The sequence below is a fragment of the Mastigoproctus giganteus genome, chromosome 13, assembly GCF_048544385.1.
Source record: "Mastigoproctus giganteus isolate SK-2022 chromosome 13, ASM4854438v1, whole genome shotgun sequence".
In the NCBI taxonomy this organism is placed as follows: Eukaryota; Metazoa; Arthropoda; class Arachnida; order Uropygi; family Thelyphonidae; genus Mastigoproctus; species Mastigoproctus giganteus.
Window position 1 is genome coordinate 89,902,597 of NC_143587.1, and position 24,383 is coordinate 89,926,979.

The following is a 24,383-nucleotide window of genomic DNA, read 5'->3' on the forward strand; positions in this document are numbered from 1 at the left end:
ATCAGCAAACATCAGGTCAGTCACATAGTGATCCTTGTCATATTGTATGCCCTCTCTGTTTCTGAATGCTTGCCTCATAATGGCGTCGACCACGATGTTGAAAAGCAACGGGGAGGCTACATCCCCTTGGCGGACTCCAGTTTGGATGGTAAATTCCTCAGATAAATCATTCTGGATGCGCACCTGGCTGGTTAAACCGTTGTATGCAGTTTGGAGGAGTGTGATGACTTTTCGAGGTATATGTTCAACCTCTAGTAGTTTCCATAAGGCAGGCCGGTGTACACAGTCGAAAGCAGACTTAAAGTCAATGAAAACAATGACGGCTCGCTGTCCACACCGGATCCTCTCCTCCATCATGCTGACGATTAGTATTAGTATTAGTAACGGCCGCATGGTGCAAGAAAGCCTATGGCTTATGCTGCACCAGCCAAAAAAAAAAAAATCCGAACAAAACAATGATAAAAACAAAAATTAAATAAATAATAATAATTAATAAATAAATAAAAATAATAAAATGAAATAAAAAGTAAATAAAAAGGAAATTAATCCTATCATCCTATGCGCTTCCCTTACCCGAAAGTACTATTCAGATGACCTTTGAATTTCCCCAAACTGTCGGCCTCTACCACCCATGAAGGCAACTTATTCCAGTAATTTATAACTCGCTGGCTAAAATAAAACTTCCTGCAGTCCAATCTAAACATTTCCCCCCGTAACTTGAATTTATGTCCCCTAGTTCTAGCATCATTTATAATCTTGAAAATTTTGACCTCATTCATTTTACTGATGCCTCTCAGAGCCTTAAACACCTCAATCAAATCTCCTCTAAGGTGTCTAGTTTCCAAACTCTGCAACCCACATATTCGAAGTCTTTCTTCATAAGGACGCCCTTTTGCCGATCTCACCAGGCGAGTTACCCTTCTTTGCACCCTTTCAAGAAGCTCGATGTCTTTCTTTAGGTGCGGTCTCCATACTTGAACACCGTATTCCAAGTGTGGTCTAACATAAGCCTTATATAATGGGATTATCACGTCCCTATCTCTACTTGCAAAAGTTCGATAGATCATCGATAGAACACCATGGGCCTTCCTTGCAACCTGTTTACAATGCTCAGAGAATTTCATGTCTGACCGTATCGTAACACCCAAGTCCCTTTCCTCCAGTACTGTGTTTAGTTGAACTCCACCAAGTGAATAAGTTATTTTGGGATTACTGTTTCCCAGGTGTAATACCTTACACTTTGTTGGATTAAAGCACAGCTGCCATTTTTCTGACCATTCTTGAAGTCTATCTAGGTCTCTCTGAAGAAGCTCAGCTTGACAGTGATCATTAACTACTCTACCAATTTTAACATCATCTGCAAATTTAGACATCACGCCCTCTATCCCTTCATCACCATTTACCCCTAATGGTAGTTACCTCTTTGAGTAAATCCCACTTCAGCACACTGTGATCACTGCCACTTAGTGGTTCCTTTATCTGCAGATTCTTAATGCATGAGGAATCACTACTGATAATCAAATCAAGTATATTACTCCCTCTAGCTGCCTCCAGAACATGCTGATGTAGAAAACAATCATCCAATAAATCCACAAAAGCCTTGCTATTGTGTGAGTGATCAACCCACAAATTCCAGTCAATATCTGGGAAATTAAAATCCCCCATTATAAGACTCTCTGATTTGCTGGCCCGCTCTATTTCCCTGTACATTTTCTTATTATACTCATCAGAGTCATTAGGCCTATAGCACACTCCTAATCTCAATTTTGATCTCCCAATGCTTATGTCACACCAAACTAACTCGACACTGCACTGTCCAGCGATGTCGACTGGATATTACTTCACTTCCTTGGATTTTATGTGTTTCTTAACTAATAGCATAAACCCTCCTCCCTTCCTATCCTGTCTATCCTTTCTGTAGACGTTGTACTCTCCAAATTCCAGTTCTGCGTTCCTTATATCTGTGTGACACCACGTCTCTGATATCCCAACAATATCCGCCTTTGATGCTTTGAGCAATACCTGAAATTCATTTTTAATATAGGAAAGGTACAGAAAAATTAATATTTTGAAATAGTTGACACAAAAATGATGTGTATATAGATTTGCCAAGGAATATAAATTGGTGCCGATTTTAATGCTTTCTTTACAGATTTTGCTATCACGGAATGCACGTTATCCCTTTCATTTTGCGTATGACCTGTAAATAGGAATTTGTGAGTGATGGACTTAATACTCAACATAGATACAGCATACATGTAAATGGCAACAGTGAATTTATTCTGTTGTCCACTGCAGTTGTCGAGTAGAAGGTAATCTCAAGCTCATCACTGTTCACATTTCTGGCAGTCTCTTTTAAATATCTGTAAATGTAAGTGTATTTTTATGGCCCCCCAGTTACCTTAACCCTCATACCAGAGGAAACACTGTACTTTATCACTTTTAAGTTCTGAAATCGTAAAGTTATAGCAGTTTCATTTAGATTTGTAACAGAATAAGGAAATATCACCCAGTCACAATTAAAACATGACAGTGTAACCTTTTCCAGTCAATTATAGGCCTAATGAATCTGATGAGTAAAATGAGAATTGTGCAGAGAAATAGAGGGGGGCAGCAAATTAGAATGTCTTATAATGGGGGATTTAACTTTCCAGATATTGACTGGAACTTGTCGGCTGGAACAGTCGCACACTAGTAAGACTTTTGTGGTTTTATTGGATGACTATTTTCTATAGCAACATGTTCGAGAGGCAACAAGAGGGAGTAATACTCTTGATCTGATTATCAGCAGTGATCACAGTGTACTAATGTGGGATTTACTTAAAGATGTAACTACCATTAGGCGTAAGGGAAGGGTATTTGCTTTCGTAAAGGGTGACTACAGCGATCTCTGAGAGTTTTTAAATTCTATGCAGTGGGATCAACTTATGATGTTACAAATGGTGAATGGAAAGCCTTCAGCAACTTAATCTGGATGGTACTAGGCTTTACTTACCAAATAAGAAATACTGATCATGGTTTAGGCCTGCTTAAGTGGATGCCACATGAATTAATGTGGCTCATGGCAAAGAAGAAAAATGCATGGGAAGCATATAAATAATCAGGCAACACAGAAGCCTACGGCAGATCTGTAATCAAGTCACAAAGGAGGCTAGGCAGGTGAAGGCAAATTATGAGAAATCTTTGGCAAAAGAGTTCTTTACTTATGTAAACTTTAGAAGGAAAGGGATGAATCAGATTGGTCCACTTAACATAGATGGTTTGATATTTGATGTAGTTGATAAACTGAATGAGTATTTTGAATCTACATCCTCACATGAGCAGTTATTCAAGGAGGGGAATACCAGAAATTTATCAAATTCTAACAGGGAGCTAAATGATTTTTATAACAACTAAGAGCAAAGTGGAGAAGGTATTGCTGAAGTTAAACATAAGGAAGGCACCCGAGGTGGATGAGATCTATCCAGTTATATTAAAGGAGGCAGCAAAGGAAGTAAGCAAACCTTTAGCCATAATTATAAAAGTTTCCTTGGACTCAGGGGAGGTCCACATGGACTGGAGATGTGCAAATGTGTCCCCAATTCACAAAGGGAATCAAAGGGTGACACGGGTAATTACAGACCTGTTATCAAATTTCTGTCCCATGAAAAATAATGGAGTTACTGGTTAAGGAAGCATTGCAGGATCATCCAGACAAGACTGCAGTTATAGTTCAATTTGTTAAGGGGAAGTCTTGTCTGACAAACTTCATTGGATACTATGATGTGGTTACAAAGGAACTGAATGCAAAGAATAGTTTTGGTATCATATACAGTCAGTCTCGTATAACGTGTGTTTACACTACATGAATTTGATCATACACGATTTATAAATAGGGGAACGATATCGTGTACAACATGAACCGAATTCGTTTATGCATGATTCGTCTGTGTTTACAAGAAATGGCAGTCGAACGCAGAATCACCTCAACTGAACCCAACACGATAGGAATGAAGAGAAAATTCTGAAAATGTATTTATGTTTTTTATATCAGTGAAGGGGAAACACATTTCACCATAATAACGTAAAAACCCACACAATTCCAGCTATCGGTATTATCACAAATGCAATTAGATCGAATTTACTACCCTTTTATAATAGACTCCACTAGCAGGAACGCAACTGGAAATTGTTTTATGGTAGTAACCCCAAGAAATGTGCTTTAGTAAAATATGAGCTAGTGAGGTGTCAATAGTGTGTCGCTGCCTTTATGGTGTTGTTTATACAGTTGCTACATGTGCACAGCTTTGTTTATGTGTACCAAAGCCTACCTCCTCATTTTGTAATTGTGCTTAATTCCCTAAAAATGAGTAAAATACTTAAAAGGTGTGAAAAGGAAGTGTCCTGGTGAAGACACTGCAGATTTAGAGAGAAAAAGAAAAGCAATATCGATAGACAGAGGCGGACGGGTTAAAATTCTTACCCGGGAAAATTTGTAGTGGCCTCATACTAGCGTTTATGGCCAAAAACCACACTGGCCTCTGGCCCACCAGGGTTTTCTCCGGTAAGGCTTATGGCCAGTCCGCCTCTGTCGATAGAGAAAAAAAATATGAAATTGTGAAACACTGAGTGAAATGAAAGACCATATGATATTGCACGTGCTACAGGCCTAAATGAGGCAATGCCGAGAATTAGAAAGAATGCAGAGAAAATAAAAACAACTTTCATAGCAGGAACAACTCAAAGTGTAATAATATCCATTAGATCAAGACACAAATAACTGGAAGAGATGGAACAGCTGTCATCTATTTGGATAGAAAATCAAACAAAGAACAAGTTTGCTGATGACAGAAGCAAAAGTATTAGCAATATTTTATTACATAATAGTCGTAATAAAATATGTAAGTATTTTATTATGATTATTTATTGTGTTTGGTAATGTTTTGGTTACAAACATGTATTCAATCTTGGGTGATCAGCACCTAACCCTATTTTTCCCATAGAGCCTGTTATTTATATTGCACGATTTTGCATTGCACGAGGGTTTCTAGGAACACAACTATCGTGCTATACGAGGACTGACTGTATTTAGATTTTATTTTAGGAAAGCTTTTGATACTGTGGCACAAGGAACACTACAATATAAAATTGGTACAGTATGGCAATAAGAGCAAGTTTCTACAATGAATAAAAGGATGGTTAAGTGAGAGAAGACAAAGAGTGGGTTATCAATGGACACTGCTCTTCATGGACTAATGTTATTAGTGGAGTTCACCAGGGTTCGGTGTTGGGCCCATTGTTGTTTTCAGTATTTATCAATGATACTGATGAAGGTATATCTGGGTTAATACTAGTAGTAGTGGCATGTGATGCAAGAAAGCAAGTGTATAAGCTTATGCAGCATCAGCCAAAAAAAAAAAAAAAATCACTAATGCCTGTCCAGTTCCTCCTTAAATTTATTCAACCTATCAACTTCCACAATGACAGATGGAAGTTTGTTCCAGCAATTAACCATCCGCTGGCTAAAGGCAAATTTCCACACATCTATTCTACATCTGTCTTTTCTTAATTTGAATTTATGGCCCCTTAGGTTCGTAATCTGAACAAGTGGAAGGATCCCATCAGAATTCAGTGTGCTCAACCCATTCAAGGCCTTATATACCTTAATCAGATCACCGCGCAGGTGCCTAGTCTCCAGCCACTGCAATTTGCAGAACTTAAGCCTCTCTTGGTAAGAGGATCCCTTCATTCCCCTCACCAATCTTGTTGCCCTTCTCTGTACACGCTCAAGTAAATCTACATCCTTCCTAAAATGAGGTCTCCAGACCTGTACGCAGTACTCAAGGCGTGGCCTAACCACTGCCTTATACAGAGGGATAATCACCTCCTTTTCCCTGCTAGCAAAATTCCTATATATCATTGACAAAACCTCCATGATCTGCCCTGGCAGCCTGTCTGCATTGCTCAGAAAACTTCATATCTGACTGCACAATTACTCCCAGGTCTTTTTAAAAAAAAAAAAAAACCTTAAGTGTAGTACCACACAGTTGGTACGTTTCTGTGGGATTACTTCTACCCATATGCAGTACTTTGCATTTGTCAAGGTTAAACTTCAGTTGCCGCTTCTTAGCCCATCTACCCAAATTATCTAGATCCTGTTGCAGTAGCACACTGCCATCACTGTCATTAAGAACCCTGCCAACCTTTGTATCATCTGCAAACTTCGACATTAAGCCTGATATACCTTCATCAATATCATTGATAAATATACAAAACAACAGTGGACCTAACACCGAACCCTGTGGGACTCCACTAATAACATTAGTCCACGAAGAGCAGCACCCATTGATTACCACCCTCTGTCTTCTCCCACTTAACCATCATTTTATCCATTGTAGCAACTTACCTTTAATACCATTCTGCTCCAATTTGTACAATAGTCTTCCATGCGCAACAGTGTCAAAAGCTTTCCTGAAATCCAAATATATGATATCAAAATTATTTTTTGCATCCAGTACCTTTGTAACCACATCATAATATCCTATCAAATTTGTCAGACAAGACTTTCCCTTAACAAACTAATGCTGTCTCTGAATTATTGTTGCAGTCTTGTCTAGATGATCCTGCAATGCATCTTTAACAAGTGACTCCTTTATTTTACCCAGAACAGAAGTTAAACTAACTGGTCTGTAATTACTCATGTCACCCTTCGATCGCCCTTTGTGAATTGGGGATACATTTGCACATCTCCAGTCCGTGGGAACCTCCCCTGAGTCCAAGGACGCTCTCATAATTATGGCTAAGGGTTTGCTTAGTTGCTTTGCCGCCTCCTTTAATATAACTGGATAGATCCCATCCACCCCAGGTACATTTCTTATGTTTAACTTCAACAATTTCTCCTCCACTTTGCTTTCAGTTATTCCAAAATCATTAAGTATCCTGCTACAATTTGATAACCTCCTGCCATTTTCAAACCTTAATAATTCCTCATGTGTGAATGTAGATGCAAACTTAAAATAATGTTTAAATTTGCAGACGATACAAAGGTTGGCAGGGTTGTTAATGACTAATGATAGTACGCTACCGCAACAGGATATGGAAAAGTTGGGCAGATGGGCTGGGAAGTTGCAACTGAAGTTTAACAGTGAAAAATGTAAAGTACTGCGTATGTGTATCAATGTTAGAGTAACATACCAACTGGGTGGTACAACACTTGGGTAGTGGAGAATAAAAAGGAATTGGGGTAATTTTGCAGTCAGATATGAAGTGTTCTGAATATTGCAAAAAGGCTGCAAGAGTAGTTAATGGTGTTTGGTCAATGATATACAGGAATTTTGCCAGCAGGGATAAGGGGGTGATTATCCCCTTGTATAAGGCAATGGTGAGGCCCTTTAGCCAGTGGGTGCTTGATAGTTCGAACAAACTTCCATCTGTTGTAGTGGAGGTCAGAACTTAAATGAGTTCAACGCAGAACTAGACAAACATTTGGAGTGAATGTATGCTTGAAAGGGGAAGAGTGTTTTTTTTTTTTTTTTTTTTGCTGATGCTATATAAGCTTGCGTTCTTGCATCATATGTGTCTACTAATGCTAATGCTAAAAGTGTCATTTTACCAGCACAACAAATACAGTGCTGTCTGTTAAACTCTGATGTGTCAGTTTTCTACTGTGACCAGTGGCAATACCTGCTTAGAAAAGTGACACAACTCCACTCTACTGGCTCAAAATTGCAGTTATAAATATGCCGTTTTTTCCAGGATGTGGAGTTCAATCTTGTGCATCCTCCACTGTATTAACTCAAATTCGACAATTTTTGAGTTTTGTCACTTTTCCATGTGATGTGTGATATGGCCTTTTTGTCACCGTGAAATGCAGCATCTTTATTTTTGCATTCCTTTCTATGTACCAAATGTCTGATTACACAGTGTTTCCTGCCACTTCGAATTGATACATCACATCTACATAGGCAAACAAGGCAAATGTGTTTGTTACCTTTTTGAAGATTTTACAATACGTGGAAAATCTTGAATATATCTCTTCTGAAATTTTATGTCATATTTCTTTGGAATCTTGCTAAAAGATGTTAATTATCTTTGCATTACACAAGTACTATAAAATGACTGCACATACAGATAACAATACTACCATCTCACAATTATATTTTGCAATACACTCTCAACAACACACCTGGCCAATTCATTAATGAATTAGCTGTCAGGCATGCTGAAGTCTAACAGTTTAAAAATAATAACTGCTATGTTGTAACTCTGTTGACTGATATAGCAGTGCCCAATGGCAGTCTCCAGAAAACCCATGAGGAAAAAAAAAAAATCAGGAAGTACATAAACCTAAGATAGGAGATCAAAGAGATTTGGCACATGCAACAAGTAATAACCGCCCCTATCATCGTGTCAACCACTGATATGGTGCCAAAGACCCTACGTAACAACCTAGCAGCAATAGGTCTCCCAGTGAACACCTACAAGTAACTCCAGAAAGTTGCCATCCTGAACACCTGTAGGATAGTCAGAGTTCCTCAACCAACAGTGTTACTGTTGGTTGAGGAACTCTGACATAACCACCCTGTGTACTTGGTAGCAATACCCATCACGAGGTGGAACCCCCAATCAGGGAAAAATAAAATGAGCAATAATAATAATAAGCAGAAATAAAAAAATAAATAATAATAATAAAATTTTAATATAGTTTTATTATTTTATTGTGAAAATAAAATGATATAGATAGTTTTTATCACTAACTATATTTACAATGGTGTGATGGTGAAATCGAGCAAAAAACATGGATTCTCTGTTGTTAGTAAGCAAAAATTTGATTATAATGGTAAAAATGTTGGTAGTAATTTGGTTATAATGCCTGAAAGCAACCTTGGAAGACTTTCACATGTAATTGAGTGCTGATGGAAATTAGAAAGTTGCACACCATTTGGAAAAATGCGAATAATAGTCTGAGTGGATATCCCACATAGAGAAACAAAAGTTAAAAATTAGACATCCTCCTATGGTACTGGTTAAAATTTTAGAGCATTATATCATGTTGTTTTGTGTATTTATCAATGATATCGATGAAGGTATATCAGGCTTAATGTCCAATTTGGCATATGATCAAAGATTGACAGGGTTGTTAATGACAGTATGTTACTGCAACAGTATCTAGAAAAGTTAGGCAGATGGGCTGAGAAGTGGCAACTGAAGTTTAACATTGACAAATGCAAACTACTGCAGATGGGTAGCAGTAATCCAAGAGAAATGTACCAACTGTGTGATGTGTGGGTGTGTAACGGGTGTTTAATGGTGCATAAGCTACACTGGCTATATAGTGCGCCTGTCCATAGGGATGTGTTATGAAATAATTCAAAAATGAAGCCATTTCAATTTCATTTTATAAAACTATTCAGAATCGATGATATATTCCGATTTTTTTCAGAAAGCTAAAAAGTTCATTTATATTTGCCTGATTGCCAATAATATGCATTAGTGATCTCGGTTGTTGAAGATTTGTTAAAGAAAGTAGGACTGGTGTTCTGTCCTGTTGATAGTGAGGACAGTCAATAATAATATGTTTGACTGTTAGTTGTGCTGAGCAGTGTCGACACTGAGGAGGATCATCACCAGTGAGTAGATGGAGATGGGTCAGATGAGTATGCCCTATTCTTGCCCGTGCAAGTACCACTTCTTCCCTTCTTGTTATCTGGATGCTCGAGTGCCAAAATTTTGGTTCCTGTTTCAACTGGAAAAGTTTATTATCAGTCTGGGTGTTCCATAGTTCTTTCCACTGTGCAAGGCATGCTGCTGCTATGATGACATTATAGTCTGGGTGTTCCATAGTTCTTTCCACGGTGCAAGGCATGCTGCTGCTATGATGACATTATAGTCCGAGGCTGGAATATGGACTGAGGTCAAATCTAACATTGACAGATTTTTTGCTGATATATCTGCCAGTTCGTTCCCCTTTATCCCTGAATGTGCTGGAATCCAACAAAAGTTCACTAATTGTTGACGATGTTCAATTTTCAATAGCACTGCCTGATTTGATTTAAAATAGGGTGATTCGTATAGGAGGGATTTTGCATTGCTTTAATTGAGCTGAGAGAGTCATTGTAAATTAAATATTTTGGAGATGGGTAAAGATTCAGATTTTCTAGAGCTAATTTTATTTCATGTAGTTCTGCAGAAAAGTTGCTATAACCAGGTGGAAGGGAAGCTGAAATGATAGCATAGGGAAACGCTGCTGCTGCTGCTGCTGCTGCTGCTCCAATGGCTGATTGAGATTTGGACCTATCAGTATATACTGGCAGGAAATCAATATGGCTCTGAATAGGACTTGTGTGGAGTTGTTTCACGTTGAGAGTCGATAGAAGATTCTTACCCCATTGAAGAAAATAAGTATCAAAGTTCAGTTGAGGAGGGAGTCCAAGGTGGATGAAAGTAATCCATTACCTGTTGATTATTGTGAAGAGGAATTTTCCAACTCTGTTGTGATATTTCAAAAAGCCATAGGCCTGCTGGCCTTATTTTATTAGGTTTATTTCTATAGAGATTAGGTAGTTGTGGATCGAAGAGGTATGGATGAATAGGATGCAAACAGCAACTTTTTTTATTTTTATTTTGGCTGCATACTTCAGTGGTAACATTTTTCTGCAGAGGTGCAGAGGAGGTTCATCAGCTTCAATACACAGACTATGAGTCAGGGATGTCCTGAAGGCTCCAAGTGCAATCCGTAATGCACTGTGCTGTAAAGGATCCAGCCAGCATAATACTCTCTTTCGGGCAGAATTTCAGACTGGAGCACCATGATCCAAATGCGATCTAATCAATGCTCTATATAATCAAAGGAACAAGGTACGATCTGCTTCCCAAGACAGGGTAGATAAAGCTCTTAGCATGTTGAGCTTTTTGAGACAGGCATTATGTACAAATTTAATATGTTCAAGGAAGTTTAACTTGCTGTCAAGGGTTAATCCCAAGAATCTGATGTTGTTGGCAATTGGAATGATAAAGTCTGAGCCGACTGGGCTAGCCAGGTGGGTAAAGTGCCTGCCTGGCAACCAAAAAAAAAAAAAAAAAGATGAAGTCTGACCTGTGAAGTTTGGGATCTGTATGCAATTTATGTTGACTGCAAAAGTCTATAATGACAGTTTCTGTTGTGAAAGACAATAGCCACTGAGCACTGCCCACTCTTGTATTTTATTCAGTGATATCTGCAATTGATCTCATGTTCTGAGATTCTTCCACCCAGGAATCTTGGATATTCTTTCTTGAATTGGTGATGTACTGGTGATTGACTATGTGATGTACTAGCAATCACTGGAGGAGAAGGATATGTCGTTGGTATTGCAAGAGGAGTGTTATTTGCCTGGTTTGAGTGCTTAGGGATACTGGACTGTTGCTGAGAGAGAGAGGACAGCTTGAGCCCAGTCAGAGATTGATATGTTTGAGGGGACGGTAACATCAGTTTGGATGGACACTGTTTGTTGTTTTTGTATAACATTTGCATAGGTATGTTTGGGCATAGTAGGAGCAATTATTTCATTGCTTCTTGATAGCTTACCTTGTTCTCAACCTTATATTTAACAATTTTTTTCTCAGTGGATGCAATCTCGCATAAGTTTTAGAATAAGCAGAATGGTAACCTTTGCAGTTGGGACAAGTCTTTTCTGTCACCAAACATTCAGACTGAGTATGATCGGAAGATCCAGAGCTGGGACAAACTGGGTTTCCTCTACATGTCGTCTGAGAGTGACCATACTTTCGGCACTTGTAGCATCTCAAGGGACTGGGAATATACGGACAAACATGGCAAAGTAGATAGTCAGCTGTTACTGTTGACGGTAGGTTAGGGGAATTAAATGTAAGGATAATATTCCTGGTAGGTGTAAAGTTATTGTCCTTTTCAATCACGATTCTTTTTGATGCAATAAAATTTTGATCGTGAAGCTCTTGGGTTATTTCATCCTCTGTCATGTTCAACAGGTCCCAGCTAGAAATCACATCTTTGTATGTATTTAGGGTATCATAGGGAGATACTTTAATTGGTATCCTAGCAAAATTTGAAAGTTGTAAGAGTTTCTCTGAATGTCTATCATAACTGATTTGTTGTTAAAAGTAAGTCTCCAGATTGCAGCCTCTTCACAGTCTTAGGAGACCCTGCAATACTCTCCAGGTGTTTCTGGATGAAGAAAGGAGATAATTTGCTGAGATGTTATTCTGAAAGTGAATGTAAAATTAGAAAGGAAGGAAACTCTTTTGTTGTTGAATTGTTTTCAACCTCTTGGGCTGTGAACTGTCATAATTAGTTTCAGTCTGTGGCTGAGAGCTTGTCAGCTCTAAAGATGGATAAACATTGTGCTCCATATTTGCTCCTTTTGGTCCTTGGCAGATGAGCTTTTCTGCCAAGGAGCAAAAGGTTTCCGACCCTGCCAAAGGGAGGCAAGGGCAGTGCCTGTTGTGACCAAGCGAAAAGTAGTAGGGGGGTTAGTAATAAAACTATGAGAAAAAAGAAAGCTGGCTTTCCTTTCTTGCTCTGTACAGGTACTCTTGTATCAAGTGTGGCTATTAAATAATAGATTGTTTAACGAGAGGAACATAAAAGAAATATATATCGCTTTTTAGAAATGGCACTGAAAAGCACAGAGAAATCACTCAGTCACAAACGCTTCGCACCTGAGGCCCAACTGTTTGGGTACTACACTCAGGGAAGTGGAGAATGAAAAAAACCTGGGAGAAACTGTGCAGTCAGTTTTCTCTGAACAGTGAAAACTCTGTTCAGAGAAAACTTGAGTTTTCTCTGAACAGTGCAGACAGGCTGCCAGAGCAGGTCATGGGGTCTTGTCAATGATATAAAGAAATTTTGTTAGCAGAGACAAGGAGGTGATTATCCCTTTATATATGGCAATGGTCAGGACAACCTTGAGTACTGCATACATGTCTGGAGGCCTTATTTTAGGAAGGCTGTAGAGTTTCTAGAATGAGTACAGAGAAAGGCAACAAGATTGGTGAGAGTAACAAAGGGGGTGGGTGCTCTTCCCAAGAGAGGCTTGTTCTGCAAGCTGCAGCATCTGTAGACTAGGTACCTGTGAGGTGATCTGATTGAGGTGTATAAGACCTTGAATGGTTTGAACAAGCTCAATGCTGATGGAATTCTTACACTTGCTCAGATTAAGAAACTGAGGGGGGCATAGAATAAAATTGAGAAAAGATAGTTGTAGAATAGATGTGAGGAAGTTTTCCTTTAGCCAGCAGGTAGTTGATTGCTGGAAGAGACTTCCATGTGTTGTTGTGGAAGTTGATAGCTTAAATAAATTTAAGGCTGAACTAGACAAACATTTGGAGTAACCGGATGGGAGAAATGGGAAGTTTTTTTCTGCTTGATGCTGTATAAGCTTGCTTTCTTGCATCATATGCTTCAACTAATGCTAATTAGACTTTCAAACACAAAATGGCTCAAATCGATATTAGAAATCATATACCACTTGGAAATTTTTGAAGACAGCATAACATCCTGCACAGAGGAACAAAAGTTAAAACTCGATTTATAAAATAAACATAGCGTGAGCAACTACTGATGAATAAATTTTAAAAAAATTTTAAAAAACTAATACAACATACAAAAATTGTTGCTGAATGCAATGTTAAAAGCTAGGTAGCTTCTCTACTGAATAATAACATCTTATACAGTATTCAATGAACAATATAGCTAGCAACCAAGTGTAAATGTTGAAATGAGCATATTAAGAAATGAAGACAAGACCCAATGGCAAAAAAATAAACCATGGCTTGTTTCAGTAATTTACACATTTGCAGGTCAGATGAATAAAATTAAAGATATATATCATAACTGCAACTAAGATTATGAACCCACTTAGTGAGCGACAAGTGGAAAAGTGTAAGTAATCATAGGATTTACATATTGATTCAGGTCAATCTGTGCTTAATGGGAAAGCAGTTTGCTGATAGATTTCCTTTAGGAGTTTTCAGATAGAGTTCCTGTAGCAGTTTTCATAGCTTTTGTAGTTTCTTTCCTTACTTTAATTGGAAAATGGATGCTGGACTTTCCGTAAGGATGTAGTGCCTAAGCAACATGAAACAGGCAAAGCAGCTATTCTGGCAATCTGAAAGATGTGGCATATAATAAAGGAGTGTAAAACAGCTGGTAAGCAAAGAACTTACTTCCTCACTGATGAAATGTTTTGGCCTGATAATGCTTCTAGTGTTTCAAAATTCTTAGGTGGTGTATGGGAGTCAAGAAAGTTTACAGAATCCTCCTGTTTCAGCCTTTTCATTCCATGAATGGAAATCCCCTTAGAGCTCTTTGTTGTCTCATGCAGATCCATGTGAGTGAAAATTTCAGCTCCTGTGCTAGTTAGGTGACATACCTTCATGCTTGGAAAGCCTACACAGGCAAAACCAGAGAGAAGAGATAATGATGATGTAAACATTACATCTAGTCCCAAAGTCGATCTTTAAACTGGGTAGTGATTGTTAGTATTCAAATCATTAGGTAGAGATCTTGCGGATACCAGCTGGGCAATTTGATCGTTTTGGTTCAAATCCCTATATTTAAAAACATAAACCCGAGATTTTCTAATTTTTAAGCTATGATTGATTTTTATTGAAATTGTTAGCAATTCTGCGGATCATAAACATAAAAGCTTCCTTGTGCCTTTAACATCTAGAATAAATACTCACTGAGAGGGTCTTTGTTTTTCTTAATATCCAAGAGGCAATTTTATCCAATAAATTTTGATGGGGTTTGACCTGAAGGTCCTAGATAATTTAATGTTATTTTTGTGTTCTTGTAGATTACTTCTTTTATGGTTTGATATATCTGTCTGATATACAACTGGTGAATTCAGATCAACAGAATGGTTTCTGTGAGGGAGAAGAATATCTTGCAGTTATGACTTGAAAAGTAGGTGGAGAGTAATGTTTCTTAGCTGGACTGAAATTTAGTTCATGTAAAAATTGAACTGGATGAATTTAGATTTCTGATTTGATTGGGTAGGGGTACTAGGATTCTAAAAACTTTTGGTAGCTTCTTATCATTCTGAAATTAAATCTGCATACATTTGTGAAATTCTAGGAGATGTGAACTTAGAAGTTGTTGGTGTTATTTGGTTTTTAGGAGCATTAGCAACTAAGGCCATATTGCTCCTGGAATATGCGGTGGTCATTCCCTGACCTTTCAGCATCCTCCGTATTTGGTGGTGACGGGCTCAAACCCTGGTCTAATCAAGAAGCGTGTGCTAGTACACTGTTGCTCCTTCCCACCTGGCTACGGAGGCGCCTTATTAGAAGTTGTAAAGGTCCTCTAGGATTTGACAAGTTCAGAGAGCAACAAGTGTGAAGGTAGATGTTATGTACACCATGTAAGTTTTTATATTATTTTATCTTCATATTGCAGAAGAAAACTGGTAAAAGTGTGTCTTTTAACTGAAAAACTGTAGCAAAATAATTTACCTTGGAAAGCATCATGTATTACTCCAGAGTGAACAGAATGGCTTGAGTGAAAATCAGAGCAAGATAATAAAAATAAGTCAAAAAATTAACTGCCACATGACCAACAACAGGTGAACATGCTAAATAATACATAAAGATAACATTATATGAATATATTTGTTGATAAAACTGCTCAGTTGATAAGAAAATTTTAAAAAATGAATAACTATATTCTATAAATATAAACACTATCACAGATCACAATATAATGATATGAACTGGAAAGATGATTCATTGCAAATAACACTGGTTTGCATTTATTTTGTTGATAATACATTCACAAGTGTGCTGGATCCACTTCTGTCCATCAGATGTCCTCCCCACCCCTTGGCACACCTGAAAGCTGTGCAATTTTATATACACTCAGTGGCCAAATTAATAAATCTGATAGCTACACAAGATAACATTCAAATATTTGAGAGAATCATTTATATATCATATTTTTCTATTAAATAAGATTTATAAATGCAATAAATATATTAGTTTCCAAATATTTCAAAATGATGATTAATAAATACTGTGGACTCAAACATGTATAACATGATAATCATGTAAAATGATATTGGTTTTATGGCACATTCGCATGAAAGCTGAAATCCTACTCTTCTATGATTTGTCAACTAAAGCCCTGATTGAAAAAGCCTTTAAGAATTCCTTTTGTATTTAATAGGATTTTTACCTATCCAGACCTCTTTAAATGACATGGCAAACCACTATAATTAATGAAGAATATATTTTTATTGTGGACAACATGTGTAAGTTGTAAGTAAGTAGCTAATTTTCTTTACAATCAGGTCAATATGAGACTTGAACGTAAGTTTAGTATCAAATATTACACTTAAGATCTCTATAAGGCTCAACAACTGGAATAGGTTTGCCATTAAGTTTCGGGTGTACGAGCGTTGGCGATTTTTTGAGCGAGTACACCATGATTACAGTCTTCTGCGGATTTAGTGCCAAGCCAAATTTAACAAGTACACGAATAAGTTCAGAAGCTTATAATTAATCTGGTTACACAATGCACTGTTGGTCATGGATGGTTGGATGGGTGTTAGGATCTTAATATCGTCTGCCTAAGGTGCATACATCATCCCTACCCTTGCAGAATGGGATCATCATGGTGGTAAAGAGGAGTCCAGATAAGACTCCACCCTGTGGAACTCCTGCATGGTTTGGTTTGGTTTTGGTTTTTTTTTAGGAGCATTAGCAACTAAGGCCATATTGCTCCGGGAATATGCGGTGATCATTCCTTGATCTTTCCGCATCCCCGTGTTTGGTGGTGACGGGATCGAACCCCGGTCTAATCAAGAAGCGTGCGTTACGCACTGCTGCTTCTTCCCACCTGGCTACGGAGGCGCCTCTCCTGCATGGAATTGGCATTGGAGGATCTGACTATCTGTACGGTAAAAATGGACCGACAAGTAAGTAGGGCCTGTAGGAACTTCAGAAAATTTCCTTTTATTTGGAAGCAGATGAAGTAAGGCATGTACATCCAGACTATCGAAGGCTGCTTTTATATCAGCATAAATTATTGCAATTTCCTTTCTGGCTTGGAAAGCATTTAGTATCGTGGCTTGAACTCTTGAGGCGGTTAGTAATTGTTGATCTGGTAGTTATTGAATAATGAATTTGTTGAGGCTGCCCAGCCAGTATCTGATTCGACAACTTTGGCAGTAGAGCTTTCTCCAGTACTTTTAACAGGGTAGATGCAGTAGATATAGGCTTATAGTGCTCCACGAGGTTAGGTCTTGTAATTTTCGGCACTGCAATTACAGCGTACTTATTCCAGTTCTCAGGGAAAACTTGGCAAGCAAGGATAGAGCTATAAATTGCTTGGAGTGGTTCAATTAGGTAAGGGCCGAGACACTTTACCATGAAGTAGGGGACTCCATCAACTCCAGCTGTCTTAGTCGCGCCCTGAGGGAGTTAATACTCTGTATTAGTGCTTCTTTAATGATAAGAACAGACTCCATCTCATTGTCAACTAATTGATCCCACTCAAACTCCTTGACTTGAGACCCATGATATATGCTGGAGAATCTGCTGATGTGGTCCATCCATGCTTCTTTGTCAAGCCCCCTGGTTGCACACATAAACGTGACACATTTGTGTCACTTTTATGTGTGCAACGAGGGGCACATCAAGCTCATAGCCGCCCAACTCAACAGCAGAGATCACACTTGTGCATCAGACAACACAGCAGCAATCTCCCAAGCAGAATATATGTCCCACAGGAGGTGGTTATTGTGGATGACTTTATTGTCAGGGAAATGGGAAATATATTGTGCAAGGATAGGTGGAAAAGGACCAGGATATGTCTGCCAGGGGGCAAAAGCAAAAATAGATGATATTGTAGAGCAGATATTACCTTTTAAGAGCACAAGAGATGATACTGTTATACACTGGCACTAATGACATTAAGGGAATGAGATCTGAGGACTTACTTAACAAGTACAGGGAAAATGTTGCAAGTTAGGATTGAATTTGAAAGTATCTGCAATTCTGCGTGGACAGGATAGGAGGTAGTGTATGTTGAGAGCCCTGTCTATCAATTCTGCTTGGAGAGAATGTGCAAGGTTCAAGGAGTAGAATTTTTCTCAGCTTGGTCTGTGCTTGTTAACAGGAGAGACTGTTTTTATAGGGATGAAATACAGTATCATATAAGAGGTACAAGAATATTTGCTGATGCCACTGAGACAGTGATACGTGGGTCAGAAAAACTGCTAGTGTGGGGTGATACAAAGACTAATAGATTAACCAGAGCTGCAGGCAGAGGTGGAGGTGATTCTTCCATTGCTTCGAACATGCAGCAGCTAGGGAAGCAAGGTGTAGGAGACTTCAGGCCTTGCTGTGGATCATCATGGAACAAGTGAACATATGGGTGTGTAAATGTAGCTAAGAGTAAGAACATGTGCACGTATACTGCCATGTACACTAATGACAGGAACATTGTAAATACACTTGATGAATTTGAAATACTGATTATGTCATCAAATGCAGACATTGTAGGGATATCAGAGATTTTGTCACTCAGATGTACATGATGGTGAATTTGAATATGGGGAGTACAATGCATACAGACAGGACATGTGGAGGGTTATGCTTTTAGTTAAGAAGCATATTAATCTAATGCAGTGCAACCAGTCAACATGGGTGCCAGTATATAATGTTCAGTCAGTTTGGTGTAATTAAGTACAGCGAAAATAAAAATTGAGAGGAGTGTGTTTATAGGCCTAATGACTGTGATCAGTGGACCAAACAGTGATGCAGAGATATAGTGGGCCAGTAAACAAGAATGTCAGTAAATAAGAATGTCTTATAAGGGAGATTTTAACTTTCCAGACTGGAATTTGTGAGTTGTCACTCACACTGGCAAGACTTGTAGATTTCTTGGATGACTGTTTCTACAACAGCATGTTAAAGAGACAACAAGAGCAAGGATTACTCTTGATCTGTTTATCAGCAGTGATTCTTCATGCATTAATAATCTGCTGGAAAAAGATCCACAGCAATCATAGTGTACTAATGTGGAATTTAATTAAAGGAATAATTACTGTCAAGGTTAAAAGGGAGAAGGACTTTCTTTCATAAGGGTGACTGTAGTGGTCTCAGACAGGTTTTAAATTATATTCAGTGGGACCAATTGATGATGTTACCAACAGCAAATTCTAAATGGGAAGCGTTCAGGGAAGTAACTAAAGAAGCTACTAGCCTTCTTTTCATACCAAAGAAGAAACACTGTTCAAGGAATCAAAAAAAAATTAGCGCTTGGGCCTCAATAAAAGTCACAGGAACCATGGGGACAAGAGGCAGAGAATAAAAGTGCATATGGTGCATACAAATTATTAGGTGATTCAGAAGCCTATGGTAGATTTAAATTAGTGTGATATCAAGTCACAAAGGACATTAGGCAAGCTAAGGCAAATTATGAGAAGACTCTGGCAAAAATTGCAAAAAAAAAAGCAGCTAACACTTATATATTACTTATAAAGCAGCTTATATCACAGCAGAAAGAAGGGACTGAATCATATTGGCACCACTTGATGTTAATGGATTAGCTATTGATGACACTGCTCAGGGTCAATTTGAATGGGCATTTTGCATCTACATTCATACATGAGGAATTTTCAAAGGGAAGGGATGCCAGAAGTTGGTCAAACTGTAGTGGGGAGCTAAATGACTTTGTGATAACTGAAAGGTAAGTGGAAGAGGAACTGTTGATGCCGAACATAAAAAAGCATCTGGGGTAGATGGTTATCTATCCAATCATATTAAGAAAGGCAGCAAAGGAGGTAAACAAGCCTTCAGCAATAATTATGACAGAATCTTTGGATTGAAGGGTAGTCCCTGTGGACTGGAGATGTGCAAATGTATCCCCAAGTCATAAAGGGATCTTTCAGAAGGTGACAAGAGTAATAACAGAACTGTCAGCTTAATATCTGTTTGAGCAAAATTAATGGAGTCACTGATTAAAGAAGTAATGCAGGACCATCTGGACAGGAATCCAATTATACTACAATCACAGCATGAATTTGTTAAGGGGCAGTCTTGTCTCTACCAAATTGATAGGTTACTATGATGTAGTGACCAAGGAACTGTATGAAAAAAATAAATTTATTATTAGCCATATGGTGCAAGGAAGTCTGAGGCTTACGCTGCACCAGCCAAAAAAAAAAAAAAAAAAAAAATTCCCACTTTACCCTGAGAGAGAGAAAAACTCAAGCAAGAAAGAGAAGAGTGATGATATCCAGCTCAGGACCCTGGGTTTGCCAAACCCACACTCATAATTCCATATACACCTAATTCTGTTTTTACATGATAGATACGTTCCTGAAAAATATGTGTAAAAATAATTTGTGTAAAAAAAGACATTGTATTTATGGAAGAAAAGAAGATTGGTTCCGGATCTAAAAAATCAGTAAAAATAATTTTTAAAAAAATACATAAACATATTCGTTTTAAGCTTATTATTTTATTTCAACAAAATACATACGTAATAATATATAATGAAAATGTATTAAAGTAAATTTGTATGCATATGAAATGAAAAAAATTCTTCATGAACAAAAAAAATCTGTTTTACACATAACAAGATTTTATTCATTTTCACTTTCTGATAATAAACGGCGTATACGTTTGCTTACGACTGGAATATCACTGCTATCACTAGAAATGTTGTGGACATCGTCTTCTTCCTCTATTAATGAAATTCTTTCTGTGATCTCTTGAGCAAAATCAGCACAAGTCTCCTCCGGTGCTGAGGTTTCACCGGTTTTACGAACGAATTCAGTTATTAATCGTTGTGTTCGTGTTTTGGTTAGGCTGTTATATAATTCTCTGTAAGAGGCTGTCAACAACATCAGTTCACGTTGAAACTTCCCAGCGTGTTCCTCATTAGGGTCATGTTTGACAAAATGATTACCTAATTTTCTGGCCAGTTCCAGACCTTCTTTTATTAAATCTGCATTTAGAACAGGATCATTTTCTTCATTATCACTATGTTCTATGGGATAAGGAGTCCCAAGGACAACCTCTAATATTTCATCTCTCGCTTAGGGCTTTGTCGGTTAACAATTCATCAATATCTTCAAACGATAGATCATCCAATCCTTCTTCACCAATTTTGTGTGCCACTGTAATGATGTTGGGAAATTAGATCTTATTAGGGATGATGGGATCTTTGCTTTTTACACATTGTGGCCAAACCGCTTTCCAACACGCATTTAATTTTGCTCGTTTTAATTCAGTTAACGCTAATCCAACTTGATTGATACAATCCATAATTGAGAATTTCTTCCGCACATCAATGACTGTTAGTGTTTTGTCATTCAATTTGTCCAAAACGTGTTGGAATGTTCGTTTATGTAGTATGTTTTAATTGTCGCAATTATACCTTGGTCTAGCGGTTGTATCAAAGATGTAGTATTAGGTGGCAGAAATAAAATTTGTACGTTTGGGTGTTCCAAGACAGGATGGCCGGGTGCATTGTCAAGAATCAGAAGAACTTTAAATTCGAGACCTTTCAAATTCATATAACGTCTGACTTCTGGGACGAAACATTTGTTGAACCATTCTGTAAAGATAGCAGTGGTCACCCAGGCCTTCTTGTTTGCCATCCAGTGAACAGGCAGTTTATTGATATTTACACCTTTCATTGAACGTGGGTTTAGGGCTCGATTTACCAGCAGTGGTCTCAACATAAGATCTCCTGAAGCGTTTGAGGAAAATAATAAGGTCACACGATCCTTAGCTACCTTAAAACCACCAGCAATTTTCTGCGATTTGGCTACATACGTTCTGTTCGGCATTCGTTTCCAGAAGAAACCAGTTTCATATGCATTCCACACTTGATCAGGAGTGTATCCTCCATCTTCAATAATTTTTGCAAGTTCCTGCGGGAATACTTTAGCAGCCAATTCATCTGCACATGCAGTTTCACCTTTAATTTTTATATTATGAAGAGCATTCCTTTTAAGAAGCCCTGTCGTCCAACTTATACTCGCAGAAAATTCATACTTTCTGTTTAACTAGATGAAGTGCTTCGCTCCTTTTCTTTAATCTGTCTGTAAATTCTTAGTGCTGTTTGCTTGATGGCATTTCCATCTACTGGTACTCTTTTTTGTGACTGATCTTCTATCCATATTACCAGAGCCTTTTCCATTTTTTCCTTGACAATATCTCTTGTATATGATTAGAGTACATTAACACTTACTTTTGTTCCAGAACATACCAACTTCCTAATCGCAGCTTCATTTTTTTAATAGTTCTTACGGTAGCTTCATGTACACCAAAATGCTTTCCTACAGACGTAGCCCCTTGTCCAGTTGCAAGACGATCTAAAATTTGAATTTTAAGTTCCAAAGAAATCGCTTTCCTTTTCATTTTGGTAACAGGCGAATTATTCGACATTATATAAGGGCTACCGAAAAATATCTCAGTTATAATTAATAAAAAAAAGGTATGAAAAATTTGTAACCTTACAATTTATTGACTTATGTGCACAAATTTCACTAAAGATTCTTTCACTTTGAAATAGAGCTTACTACTAAGAAGTAAGATACAATACACGAATACCGTAGATGTGCACCAAATTCAATAAAAACGTTGCTGATTCATAGTTACCAGACGTACACATTGGTAAACAAAAGCACGCATTTCAAAATGCACACACTAGCTGTTATCCAATCTATTGGTGCATGTAATATAGAAATGATACTAATATGCCACAAAAAAAAAAAAAAAAAATTCTTAGAATTTAGGCAAAAAAAAATTCATAGAAATCGTGTTAAATCAAAATGACTCATAAAAAGAGAATGAAATATTTATTTTGAATTTGTGTTAAATCAAATTCGTGTAAAAAAAGTTCGTGCAAAAACAGAATTAGGTGTACAATGTGTACAGAAAGGATAGACAGGACAGGAAAGGAGGAGGGGTTATACTGGTAGTTAAGAAACACATAAATTCTAAGGAAGTGCATCCAATCGATGTGGATGGACAATGCAATGTTGAGTCTGTTTGGTGTGACATAAGCACTAGGAAAGGAAAAATGAGAGTAGGAGTGTGTTATAGGCCTAATGAATCTGATGAGTATAATGAGCAATTGTGCAGAGAAATAGAGTGGGCCAGTAAATTAGAGTGTCTTATAACGGGGGATTTTAATTTCCCAGATATTGACTGGAATTTGTGGGTTGTTCACTCACACACTAGTGAACGAGCTTCTTTATAGCGAAATTTTCTATTTAGCGATATGCGCAATATCACATGTTCTTTCATTTCACTCAAAGCGTATCATAATTTTGTTTTTTTCCTCTATCGACAGAGGTGGACTGGTCATAAGCCTTACTGGGGAAACCTCGGTAGGCCGGTGTGATTTCGGCTATAAACACTTGTATGAGGCTGCTACAAGTTTTCCCCGGTAAGAACGTTTGAAATTCTATCGATAATGCTTTTCTTTCCTCTATGAATGAACAGCATGCTTCCTTTTCACACTTTTCTCAAGTATTTTACTCATTTTTAGAGAATAAAACAGAATTACAGTAGAAAAAGCACAAAAATAAGAAGGCACGCTTGATACACATAAAGCTGCCTGCTTGTAGCATTTGAATAAACAGAGCAGTAAAGACAGAAACACTATTATCACCTCTCGCTAGCTCACATTTTACTAAAACACATTCCTGGAGGTCACTACCATAAAACAATAAAAACAATTTTCAGTTGTGTTCCTGCTAGTGGAATCTGTTATAAATAGGTAGTAAACTCGATCTAATTGCATTTGCGATAATACCGAAGCTGGATGTTTGTTATTATGGTGAAATGTCTTTCCCCTTCACTGAAATCTTCAATCATATGAAAAACATAAATGCATTTTCATAAACTTTGCTTCATTCAGTAAGGGTGATTCCAGAGTTCGACTGCCAATTCTTGTAAATACAAAGGCAAATCATGCATAAGCAAATTCGGTTAGTGTTATATACGACATTGTTCCCCTATTTATAAATAGTGTTTGATCGAATTCGTGTAGATTAAACGTATTATACGAGGACTGTCTGTACTATATACTGTATTTTAATTTTTTCTCAGGGTAAGTATTTTTTGTGTTATCATGTGCAATTTATTTGTTAGCATATGCTTATATCTTCGATTCTTTATATGATTTCAATTTTTTAGCATTGCTTATAAATATCACGAAACTTACCTCCTAATCCATATGGTTAAAATATAATGAAGAAATTAAAATGGGAAATTAAAAAATATAAAAAAATTCCCCAGGGGAAAAAATGCACTCTTTTCCGCTTGGATCATCATAGATAAAAATTAACAATTATGAAACTAAGAATGAGAAGAACCAAGAGTCCTAATGTTGGAGTGTCGCAGTTCTGTCATCAGTTGGT

At 37.6% G+C, this 24,383-nt stretch overlaps 1 protein-coding gene across 9 annotated transcripts in view; it reads right to left on the minus strand.

The window, feature by feature from the left end:
- Positions 1-24,383, minus strand: part of PMCA (plasma membrane calcium-transporting ATPase 3) — a 1,183,542-nt gene that overhangs the window by 548,235 nt on the left and 610,924 nt on the right. The window lies entirely within an intron of this gene.